At 46.9% G+C, this 12,746-nt stretch overlaps 1 long non-coding RNA gene across 1 annotated transcript; it reads right to left on the minus strand.

The window, feature by feature from the left end:
• Positions 1–5,016: 5,016 nt before the first annotated feature.
• LOC129811696 (uncharacterized) lies at positions 5,017–7,434 on the minus strand. Its single transcript, XR_008752929.1, has 2 exons — positions 5,438–7,434; positions 5,017–5,342 (listed from the first exon to the last, which is right to left on the minus strand). It is a non-coding gene; the product is annotated as an uncharacterized LOC129811696 (long non-coding RNA).
• Positions 7,435–12,746: the final 5,312 nt, after the last annotated feature.

A 12,746-nucleotide genomic window follows, 5' to 3' on the forward strand; every position in this document is an offset into this window, starting at 1 on the left:
GGTTTGTTAAGTCATTAAAAACTGATAACATTCACAGGCTATTGATGTCAGGGGCCAGTAAGTTTCTTACCCTGCTTGTCTTCTGTTCCCTCACAGAAGATTAATATGGAAGTTTATCGGGCCAGTTGCTAAGGCCTTTTCAAGGCGTTGGCGGTGTTTCTTATTAGAACATGATGTAGCCTTAACCTACTTGTATGATAGGTGGGTTTGAAGGGGGGTAGCGTGATCCATTACATTAGGAAGAATCATATTTTGTTGGAAAACTCAACTCCAAAAGATGATTACAGGATCTCAGCATATGTTATAATAAAACCACATGTTATTATGTATATTGGTCAAGTTAATACCTAGTTAGTTAATGTCTACCTAGTTAGAACTAAACATGGAGTCCATGTAGGACCAAGGATTTAACAGCTCTTGGATTAACAGAGCATTCCATGAGAGGAAACATCTATCAACCCCCCTTTGACTAACAAACCATAAATAAAAAATCTCCTTAAGAGACAAATGGAAATACTTTTATGGTGGATTACATGTATCTAATGTCCTCCACGCAGCAGCTTGATGGGGACTAAAGTGCTCGAAATGAGGTGGAATGCGAAATGATAATCGCCTGATCAACAAATATTCCCAGAACTGACAACCCTAATGGTCGTTGGTGTGGCCACAAGCCATATATTAATATGATTTAACTGTAGACATCAGCTGTGTTTGGAAAGGTCATGCGAAATTCATATTATCCTCCACATATGTTCTCTAATCCTAGAAATCTATAACGTCACTTAGGCCTGTATAAAAGTGTACAGGCCTACCTAAGCATCATCCATCAATCAACTCGACAGGGAAACTAGAGAAAAATGGTGATGCAGACTATATCCAACACATGAAGGCTTTGATCTAAACAAACATAAGAAAACAGATTCATGATTCGATGCTGGATGACTCACCACTACACTCTCACCAAAAGCGCGTCCCAGTGAGCGAGGCACTTCTCTCTCCCACATGATCCCACTGAGACACCTCATTATGGCAATTAGGCAGGTGCACGCGATGAGGCCTCTGATAATTAAGGCTACACCTTTCTAACGAACTCTCGGCAGCTCTTAATCTCCAGCAAACAAGATACCCTTGTGTGAAAGTGTACAAGGAACCAGAAATTAATTAGCTGAAACCAAAACAGATTACAGTTGAGAGACCCCCCTAGATGGACAGCGGTTAGTAACGAGACTAGAAGTTGGGAATGGGATGAGGTTAATGTAGAGCACCCCCGACAGACAGCACTACAGCTCCTTTTATTTCATTTTTTCCCCATTAAGTGTTATACATCAATGAACTGTTTCGAGTTGTCATCCAGACAGAGTCTAAGCCTTTTTGAAGTCATGGCGCACAACTATGCACCCAACGTGCTTTGAATATCTATTATGGGAAGCGAAAGCATAACTTTTTTCACGGAAATTCTAGAACACCAATACTTATCCACTTTTCCACTCAGATCAGAGCCTTTTCACGTATTCTTTGCTTCAAGATGAAAATCTCATATTCACTGAGAGGTTATTGTTATCAATGTGGGCACATGATAAGGGAAAGGAAAGGACTTGCTGTCCTCCAAGCCCCTCTCACTGTTATTCAACTCTGTTTCTTGTTCTGTAGGCCTTACTTCATAATACGTCCACAAAGGCTCAGATTGCATCGAATTGTTAGGAGAAAAGGTGACTGAGCCCTCACTGGACCACCTCATTATCTTGATCAAAGGCAGGAGAAATCTGATCCCTCATTCAAGGTTGAATTGTGTTCTTCGTGGTGTAGGGGGTATGTTACCCAAAGCACTGTTCCAAGGCCAGTTTCACTGTTTACTTCTCAATGGTTGAGAGAGAATTCATGGGTTGCACCTTTGTCACTTGGTCGCAATTTTTGGCGCTCTCAATCTTAGCTAGCTAGCTAAAGTTATACTGCATCTAAAGTCAATCTGTCAATCTGGAGACATCACAATGATGACAAAAGCTTGTCCTACTAATTACTTATTCTTTGCAACCTGGACTCAGGGGTAGACATTACACAGTAAATGCAAATTGGCAACACCAATTAGTTTAATATGTTACGTTTCATATGGTATGTATTAATTTGCGGATGTCCATCATCCATTTTGTATATGTTATGAATTTAGTACAATATATTACGAATTTGTTAAATGTATGATATGTTACGAATTCCAATTTGTTGTGGCTAACGTTAGCTAGGTGGCTAATGTGAGCTAGGCTAGGGGATAAGGGTTAGGAGTTAGGTTAAAGGGATAGGGGAAGGGTTAGTTACTATGCTAAGTAGTTGCAAATTAGCTAAAAAGTAGTAAGTAGTTCCAAAGTTGCTAATTTGCCAATAATGCTAAAGTTGTTCTTGACCTTTAGGTTCGTTCAGCCAAATTTGAGTGTCCCGGATTTACATTTACTATGTTATGTCTAGTCTATGAGACCAGGCTGCCTTTTGAAATATCCTGTGTTTCCAAGCCACAGTAATGCTCTTTAGATAAAATCTTCATCAGCGCCCATTGAGACTGCATTGAGTAGAATGCTCAGCTGGGCATTAGTCCTAAAACAAACGTTAAAAACATTATTGTGACGAAACGTGCAACCTATGAATAGGGTCGGATTATTGAGGCTGGATATAGAACAGTGCGTTTTGGCAACCAGTGCCTTGATCCCTCTCTACCCCAGTGACTGGGGTAATCGGACATTTGACCCTCATGACTCATACCCTTCCCCTAAAGCTTAATGTACCACCATGTCCCTGTGGATTATAGGGGTGCACAGCTGAGCACAACACATTTTTGTGAATATTAAAGATGTGAAATGGACAAAGTGCTTACTGTCATTTAGGCTAAGTAAAGAATATTAGTCGCAATGTAACAAGTATAAGAGCAGTGTGTCAAAGGAGAATGGAGGAAACACAGAGAGAGACCACTTCCATCAACATTGTCCCTCACATCCCTCCCTTCAGACCCTGTTCCCACCTCCAGGACACCTTGAATCATTTCTTTTTTTTATTTTACAGTGCAGGATCAGGAGAAGCTGCTCCAGCTGTCACAATACTATCTGCTGTAACCCACGCAGGCCCAGGTCCACCATGCTGCTGAGCTAAGAGAGAATTAGACAGAATGAGGAAAGCCCAGTCTGCGTGCCCTGCTCCACTCCGCTCTGCTCCCAATCATCTTACTGCTCTGCCCTCCTATTACCCTCCTTGGCCCATCCAACACTACTGCTGGATTCAGACCCCATGTCCTACTGGGCCTGCCCACACCACAGCAGACCATAACCAGTCACCAGCATAATGCTTGCAGAGGCTCAGCCAGGTGTAGTTATGGTAGGCTAAACTAGGCACAGATATTAATATAACTAACTGATGGAAGTCTTTTTGATAAAGGCACATAAACATATTAGTATATGCATTTTATTACACAGAAACAACACAATAAAAATGTAATAAATCAAATACAAATGTAATAAACATCCAAAAAGCTGAGTCCCATTCCACTTTACAACATTGAATAAATGATATGTGTTCCTCATCAGTTCATCAAACTCCTTCCCTTTTTGGCTTTTGTTTTCTCAATTAGTTCTCCATTCCAGCCGACTCTATTCCCACTGCATAAATACGCCAGTGTTTTGGCTTGGAAGTGGAGCCAACAAACACATTGCCATGTCATGTATAGTATCTGTCTCATGTTCTCTGGGTCTATGAGCCAGTATGACAGGCCACTGAGCCCAGACAAGACAACAGGGCATCACTTACTGAAGGCCAAGCATTTAATATGGCTTAGTGGTACTGGTCTGATTCAAGTGAAATCTTACAAGAATAGTGAAATCTTACTTATAAGGCCTATTTGACAGTTTTCCAATGTCTTCCATCTACCTCTTCTAATCCCCCCATTCCACTCCACCTGTTTGTCTCTGGTTTGCCTCCCTCTCTCGTGAGACCTTATGGGGTGGTAGCTGGGGCTGGGTGAGGCGAGGGAGTCGTTGGGTATAGGGACAGATGCAGCCTCTTCCCTCCCCTCTTGCTATCTCCCCTCTCTCCCCCCTCCCCTCCCCTACCCACCTGTTTGGGACAAAAATTAGGGCTGAGCGGCCGCACATGTGCCATACCAGCGGCTTGGCCACCAGTTATTATCCCACCCCAGACAAAAGGGTATTTAGGCAGGCCGGGGGCAGCATGCCTGCCCAGGGGGAACACAATGCCATGAGGCTGGCGGGCCTGTGGCCGCAGGCTCCTGAATCACGTGCCCGCTTGTGTGTGTGAGCGTCAGGGGGCATCTGTTATGTGTGTGTGTGTGTGTGTGTGTGTGTCACCCGAGGTATTATGCCATGGAGGGGTTGAGGAGGGCCAGGAAGAGAGGGGGAGGGGGCATAGGGGAAAGGGAGGGGACTGGGAGTGTTTAAAAACAATTGTATCCATTATGATTAAATGAGGTCTTCAAAGAAATGCATTGTGGGCTCTAGCGTTGCCCACTCATAACAGATCAGTCTCCACTGCTGTTGACATACACACGGCTGTCCGTTACTGCTGTTTAATAGTGCAGTTATAGGGTATTGGGTTTTATTGTTGTATTTTTATTACTGATTGCTATCTATTATAGTATAGAGTAGTAGGCAACTATCGTAATCCCTTTACTGATACAGCGTCAGTATGAGGTGCCATACATGCTGAAACATAACTAATGAATGAAGTTCAATAAATACAGCAGGCATTCTATACATTTGGGAACCCTCCCACAGTCCTCCAGCACCCCCTAGTTGAAACAGTTTTTAGTCCAATCCCCTCATTTTGTAGCCTGGGGTATTCAGCCCCTGATTCAAGACCTGTCTGAACTGGGCCTCTATAGCCTGCTGATTGATGGCTGATCCCCCAGAGGTTTTCACCAAAGGATGGAGTCTCTGTGTATGTCACGAGGTGAAAAAGTGAGAGGTTCTTAGGATCTAGGTTGAGAAGGCAGCGTGAAGTAGGCTGGAGGCAGACAACAGTGGATCAGTTTTTAACATTTATTTTGAAGGCATGGCTTTCTCCATTAAACATTTCAAATGTTAACCATCAATTCATTGAGTTGTCCATACTTTGCCTCCCCTTATCAGTTACTCCGTTTCCATTATTTTACTTTAAAAACCCTGCTAATTGAAATCACAAATACAAAACCAACATGACACAAAAAGGGGCACAGGAAGTGCAGCAAGCCCAGCAGGCAGGTGCCGTTTTCTCCATTATAACTTTCAACCCCAAATCCATTTGCTCTCACCAAGCATAGCTGCACAAAGGGTCCACCATGCCAGACATCATGACTTCCTGTGGGTGGCCGCCTAGAACACAAAAACAGGGGGGTTTAAATACAGGTAGGGAACATTCAATTAATCAATGCGATTGCTTCCTGTAATAACAAGGTAATTAGTCACACCTGTACTTCAACCATGGGCTGCTGCTTCAGGGCAGTAGGGATAATGCCTTATTCACTCATAGGAAAAGATTGTTGTTTCACAGATGAATAAAACAGATGAAATGAAGTGCTTGTGTTGGTCTTTGATTTATTAACTCCTTCAATCTGCGACAGGTTATTGGGGTAGTTTCAGAAGCATCTAGGAGTCACTGAGGTCAAGTCCCTCTTGGTTGTGATGACGAAGATCCTAACCTCCAGGTCAACTGAAAAATTAAACAAAGTATCAAACAACTAGTCAAATACGGAGTCCTGGAACATGCCAATTATCAACAACATCTTTGTACGTTGGGTGAGTAGAAGCAGTTAGTGTAGCTGTCACCTTAGTATCAATTGTGGCGACGCCTTCCATTGTGTAGGCATAGAAACAGAAACGTCCTTTGTCTGTCACGAATGTTGAATAAAATCTATATTTGAACTTACTCTGCCAATTGTCTGTGGGGCTGGTCCTTTAGTCGGTCGAAATTTGAGTCAAAATATCCACAGGAAAGTATTATTAAACAGACTTCAAAACGTGGGTCTCTGTGTGTGGCAATCAAGATTAGTTTGTTGCAGACCTAAGGCACGTGCACAAGACGGAAGTACATGCATGTGATGCATGCATACTAACCGTCGTGCAGGTGTTGTTTACATGGTTTTGCTCATGTACCAGGTGATAGAAATTTCAACGGCAGTACCGGTGCACTAAAAAGTCAGGGTAAATAATACTTTCCTGTGGGTATGGTCTCAAATTACGACCCACCGAAGGGCCAACCGAATCGACAGACCTTACAGTAAGTTCACATCACATTTTATTCAACACTCTGGCTTGTAAGTAAACTAAGTTTAAGTTTTGCAGTGCTTTGTTTCAGACTGTAAACCAAGAATTGGTATCAAAGTCTGATTTAACTGTCACCTTAACGTGAGTGTTTCTATTTTCAATTGCACTTTATATTTCCATTCTATCTGCCATAATATAATCTAAATGATCCAGTCCGGGAGTTTTTTGTTGTTGGTATATTTGTGGATTATGAGTGGTTGTGACCCCTCGTATTCTGAGTTATGTTGACTTGTTGATAATAATTCTGTTGATGACGTGTATGTGCCCAGTCTACATCCTCTCAGAGGGCGAGCATGCATGTAGCTCTCATGTTATTGTCTATTGTGGCCGACCGACGCCAGCCTGTCCGCTGACACAGTAACGCATGGCTTGTGCCGTACTGACCTACAACTACCCCTCTTGTTTGTCAGCAGTTGTTTGGCCTACTTTCATTAACAACAACACATTTGTTTAGTTCTTCATTTCCATGAAAAAGGAATAAACAAAGCGGCAAGTGGGAGGGGCAGCTGAACGTTGGGGGAGAGGGAGGAGGAGTGATGGAGTTTAACAACAAGAACAATAGCGACAACAATGGCGACACCTAAAAGAGCTGACGAACAGTACTCACATGAATAGAGCAACAACAAAATGCAACTCTGATTAACGCTGCCTTAGTCAATTTTAATAGGCAGTGAATAATGAACAAAAGATAACAGCACAATGAAATAAAACTAACAAGCCCTCAACAAATGCTCCAGCATTGGTCCAGTATTTTCTTTGGAAGGAGCAGTTTTTATCAGAAACATAAATGATAATACATGCTACTAATCTGGATGGAAGAAGACCACAATAACAAAAAGAAAAAACAATGTCAAATAAATACATATTTTAACGCAATAGTTGTTCTTCATGACCTTATGGACCCCAACAGAAGTGTTTGCCACAGGTGACAGCAGGTCCTCAAACTGAATCAGCTGTTGAGTTTGCTGCCCCCCCCCCTCCCCCCCTCCCTGGACAGTAAGGATGCTACAGTTTACTAATGAGTGTAGGCCATAGCTTTAAGAGTCCTTAATTAGTGGCACACTGACACAGCGCAGGCCCAGCGGGGGATGGGGGGGGCACACTGGGGAGAAGGGAGCAGGAGGAGAAGAAGCGCGCGGGGGGGGGGGGGGGGGGGGGTAGGAGGCAGACGGAGTAAACAAGAAGCATACTGTTGCACCTCCCTTCCCTCTTTTATACCTGAACATCATCAAATCTATCTAGTGCACCCCCGAAACGCAACATAGGAGTCCATAACTTCATTCACTCTATCTCTGTCGAATGTTTTTTAAATGACAGGGGGAACTCTTTCAAACTGAGTTGATTATCCTATAAACGCAGTGTGCCATTGATATCTTGCAAGGTTAGGACATTGACCCTGCCCACCCTGACCGAATGAAACACTAAGTGTGACAAACAAGCGAGACATCATGTTTGACTTGAATTATCAGCAGCCCCATAGGGGGGCAGAGGGACCAGTCCCCAGAGACAGGCGAGTGTGTGTGGAATATTAACAGGGGATCACCAGTGACCAGTAGGTCAGGGGACTGGGCAGGGCAGTGCTGGGGAGTTGGGGACATTCCTTTAGCAGGTCTTTAATGTGATCTGGCTGGACATGCTCCCCATCAGGTGATCTGGGCACAGCCAGGCACACTTCTAGCACACAACCACCACAACCCTGGCGAGTGTGTGTTTGTCTTGCAGGGGGTGTGGGGTTGGAGGTCCCAGATGGGTTAATGGGAAGTTTAGCATCAGGATTACAATGCAACAGTGCCGGCTTCAGATTGAGTAACGATTACCCCAAGCGCACACTGTCTAAACCCCCCTACTCCTCCTCTACTGCCCACTTTCAACAACTGGGGATGGTTGTGGCCAGGCCACCGGTCACGGCGAGTCCAGGCACACGGCCAGTCAACCGCTCATCCTCTACAACAGGAAAAACACCACCTGGATCTCCCCATCCCATCCCTCCATCAGGGCCACTCAGGGCCGGTGGACTGATCTGTTTGTGAAATGTGTGTCCTGCCTCTGTCTGCCTACCCTCCCCACGGCGCCAGGTCCCAGCTAGCCTGCCAGGCAGGCAGGGAGAGAGAGGGAAATTGAACTGTTAAGGGCAGGGACGACAGCTCCACTAATTAAATTCCCCAGGTTAATCCCTGCCGATCAACTCATCACACTCTCCAGCCAGTCCCTGCAAGGAGAGAGAGAGGAGAGGGGGAGGGAGAACAAACAATAAACGTGATAATTTAAACAGCTACAATGGTCGCAAGCAAGAGAAGACAAAAGGAAGGTAAAAAAGCAAAGTGAAATAATGAAACAATAGATGGCAGGATGGGTGTGCTTGGAACGGCATAACCCTACTGTATTGTGCGCATGTTTCATGAAATGCATCTTTATATAAACAAGTACTTAAACGAAACACGTTAAACAGAACACAGAGACAAACACCTGCCACTATTGACATATGTTAATATGACCAAGCTGTTAACAAAAAACATCCTGAACAATAGCCATTAGCCCACATGGCCTCTTCTGTACTGCGATGTAGAGCTACTGTATACATGCAATACAGACAGAATTCAAAGGATGTCCTGTATATGTCCAAACAAAGATACTCTCTCAGCTCAGTTAATAATTAATTTTACCAACCACTGCCTTCTGTCCAACTAATTTTATTATATATTATAGCTACAGTTGAAGTCAGAAGTTTAAATACACTTAGGTTGGAGTCATTAAAACTCGTTTTTCAACCACTCCACAAATTTCTAGTTAACAAACTATAGTTTTGGAAAGTGGGTTGGGACATCTACTTTGTGCATGACTGTCACGTTCCTGATCTGTTTTCTGTTGTTTTTGTATGTGTTTAGTTGGTCAGGGCGTGAGTTGGGGTGGGCATTCTATGTTATGTGTTTCTATGTTGGGTTAAATGTGTTGCCTGATATGGTTCTCAATTAGAGGCAGGTGGTTGACGTTTCCTCTGATTGAGAACCATATTAAGGTAGGCTGTTCTCACTGTTTGTTTGTGGGTGATTGTTCCTGTGTTTCGTTTGTTCGTTCGTTTGGCTAGTCTTTCCTGTTCGTGCGTTCTTCGTGTCTATATGTAAGTTCTCAAGTTCAGGTCTGTCTACGTCGTTTGTTGTTTTGTAGTTTGTGTAAGAGTTTTCGTGTTTCGTCTTTCTTTAATAAATTCATTATGTCTACATTCAACGATGCATTTTGGTCCGACCCTTACTCCTCCTCCTCATCCGAGGAGGAGGCATTAGGCAGCCGTTACAGAATCACCCACCAACCAAGGACCAAGCGGCGGAATAGAAAGCAACAGCGCACAAAGGATTCATGGACATGGGAGGAGATATTGGACGGTAAAGGTCCATGGGCACAGCCAGGAGAATATCGCCGCCCCAAAGAAGAGCTGGAGGCAGCTAAAGCCGAGAGGCGGTGATATGAGGAGGCAGCACGGAAACGAGGCTGGAAGCCCGCGAGTCAAACCCCAAAATTTCTTGGGGGGGGTTCTCGGGGAGTGTAGTTGGGTCAGTCAGGAGACTTGAGCCAACTCCTCCTGATTACCGTAAGGAGCCGGTGAGGGCGGTATTGGAGGTGAGCGAGGTAGAGACTGTGAAGGATTTAATAGGGAAATTGGAGGAGAGAGTAATGAGGGATTTGCTGGTTTGGTGCATGAGGCACGACATCCGCTCGACGGAGCGTGTCGGGGATTTGATGCCACCTGAGTCAGCTCTCCATACTCGTCCTGAGGTGCGGGCTAGCCGTCTGGTGAAGACCGTGCCAGCCTCACGCACCAGGCCTCTTGTGCGCCTCCCTAGCCCTGCACGTCCTGTGCCAGCTCAGCGCACCAGCTCTCCTGTGGCAGCCCCATGCACCAGCTCTCTGGTGCCGGCGCCACGTACCAGGTCTCCAGTTCCAGCACCCCGCACTCGCCTTGAGGTGCGTGCCCTAAGCCCAGTACCACCAGTGCTTACACCACGCACCAAGCCTCCTGTGCGTCTCCAGAGCCCTGTTCCTCCTCCACGCACTAGCCCTGTCGTGCGTGTCTCCAGCCCAGTACCTCCAGTTCCGGTACCACGCACCAAGCATCCTGTGCGCCTCCAGAGTCCTGTGCGTCCTGTTGCTGCTCCCCGCACTAGCCTGAAGGTGCGTGTCCTTAGCCCGGTACCTCCAGTTCCGGCACCACGCACCAGGCCTACAGTGCGCCTCAGCCGGCCAGAGTCTGCCGTCTGCCCACACTCACTTGGAACTGCCCGTCTGCCCAACGGCGCCTGAACTGCCCGTCTGCCCAACGGCGCCTGAACTGCCCGTCTGCCCAACGCTGTCTGAACTGTCTGTCTGTACTGAGCCTGCAAAGCCGCCCGTCGGTACTGAGCCTTCAAAGCCGCCCGTCTGTCATGAGCCGTCAGAGCCGTCCGCCAGACAGGAGCCGCCAGAGCCATCCGCCAGACAGGAGCAGCCAGAGCCTTCCGCCAGATAGGAGCAGCCAGAGCCGCCAGCCAGCCAAAGCCGCCAGCCAGCCATGAGCAGCCAGAGCCGCCAGCCAGCCATGAGCAGCCAGAGCCGCCAGCCAGCCATGAGCAGCCAGAGCCGCCAGCCAGCCATGAGCAGCCAGAGCCGCCAGCCAGCCATGAGCAGCCAGAGCCGCCAGCCAGCCATGAGCAGCCAGAGCCGCCAGCCAGCCATGAGCAGCCAGAGCCGCCAGCCAGCCATGAGCAGCCAGAGCCGCCAGCCAGCCAGAATCCGCCAGAGCCAGCCAGCCAGGATCCGCCAGAGCCAGCCAGCCAGGATCCGCCAGAGCCAGCCAGCCAGGATCCGCCAGAGCCAGCCAGCCAGGATCCGCCAGAGCCAGCCAGCCAGGATCCGCCAGAGCCAGCCAGCCAGGATCCGCCAGAGCCAGCCAGCCAGGATCCGCCAGAGCCAGTCAGCCAGGAACCGCCAGAGCCAGCCAGCCAGGATCCGCCAGCCAGTCCGGTGCTGCCCTCCAGTCATGAGCTGCCCTCCAGTCATGAGCTGCCCTCCAGTCATGAGCTGCCCTCCAGTCATGAGCTGCCCTCCAGTCATGAGCTGCATCTAGTCCGGAGCAACAATTCAGTCCAGAGCTGCCTCTCTGTCCGGAGCTGTCCCTCTGTCCTGAGCTACCCCTCTGTCCTGAGCTGCCTCTCTGTCCGGAGTTGCCCCTCTGTCCTGAGCTACCTCTCTGTCCTGAGCTACCTCTCTGTCCTGAGCTACCTCTCTGTCCTGAGCTACCTCTCTGTCCTGAGTTGTCTATATTTAGGAGGGGCCTTGGTGAAGGTTCCTGGACCATGGTCGGGGGCGAAGGTCGTCACTCAAGGGACGCTAAGGAGGGGGACAAAGACAATGGTGGAGTGGTGTCCTCGTCCTGCGCCGGAGCCGCCACCGCGGACAGATGCCCACCCAGACCCTCCCCTTGAGTTTTAGGGGTGCGCCCGGAGTTCGCACCTTGAGGGGGGGGGGGGGGGTTCTGTCACGTTCCTGACCTGTTTTTTGTTGTTTTTGTATGTGTTTAGTTGGTCAAGGCGTGAGGTGGGGTGGGCATTCTATGTTATGTGTTTCTATGTTGGGTTAAATGTGTTGCCTGATATGGTTCTCAATTAGAGGCAGGTGTTTGACGGTTCCTCTGATTGAGAACCATATTAAGGTAGGCTGTTCTCACTGTTTGTTTGTGGGTGATTGTTCCTGTGTCTGTGTCTGCTGCACCACACGGGACTGTTTCGTTTGTTCGTTCGTTTGGCTAGTCTTTCCTGTTCGTGCGTTCTTCGTGTCTATATGTAAGTTCTCAAGTTCAGGTCTGTCTACGTCGTTTGTTGTTTTGTAGTTTGTGTAAGAGTTTTCGTGTTTCGTCTTTCTTTAATAAATTCATTATGTCTACATTCAACGATGCATTTTGGTCCGACCCTTACTCCTCCTCCTCATCCTCATCCGAGGAGGAGGCATTAGACAGCCGTTACAATGACACGTCATTTTTTCAACTGTTTACAGACAGATTATTTCACTTTTAATTCACTGTATCACAATTCCAGTGTGTCAGAAGTTTATATACACTAAGTTGACTGTGCCTTTAAACAGCTTGGAAAATTCCAGAAAATTATGTAATGGCTTTAGAAGCTTCTGATATGCTAATTGACATCATTTGAGTCAATTGGAGGTGTGCCTATGGATGTATTTCAAGGCCTACCTTCAAACTCGGTGCCTCTTTGCTTGACATCATGGGAAAATCAAAAGAAATCAGCCAAGACCTCAGAATCTTTTTTGTAGACCTCCACAAGTCTGGTTCATCCTTGGGAGCAATTTCCAAACGATTGAAGGTACCACATTCATCTGTGCAAACAATTGTACGCAAGTATAAACACCATGGGACCACGCAGCCTTCATACCGCTCAGGAAGGAGAGGTGTTCTGTCTCCTAGAG

The sequence above is a fragment of the Salvelinus fontinalis genome, chromosome 15 (genome assembly GCF_029448725.1).
Source record: "Salvelinus fontinalis isolate EN_2023a chromosome 15, ASM2944872v1, whole genome shotgun sequence".
Taxonomy (NCBI): Eukaryota; Metazoa; Chordata; class Actinopteri; order Salmoniformes; family Salmonidae; genus Salvelinus; species Salvelinus fontinalis.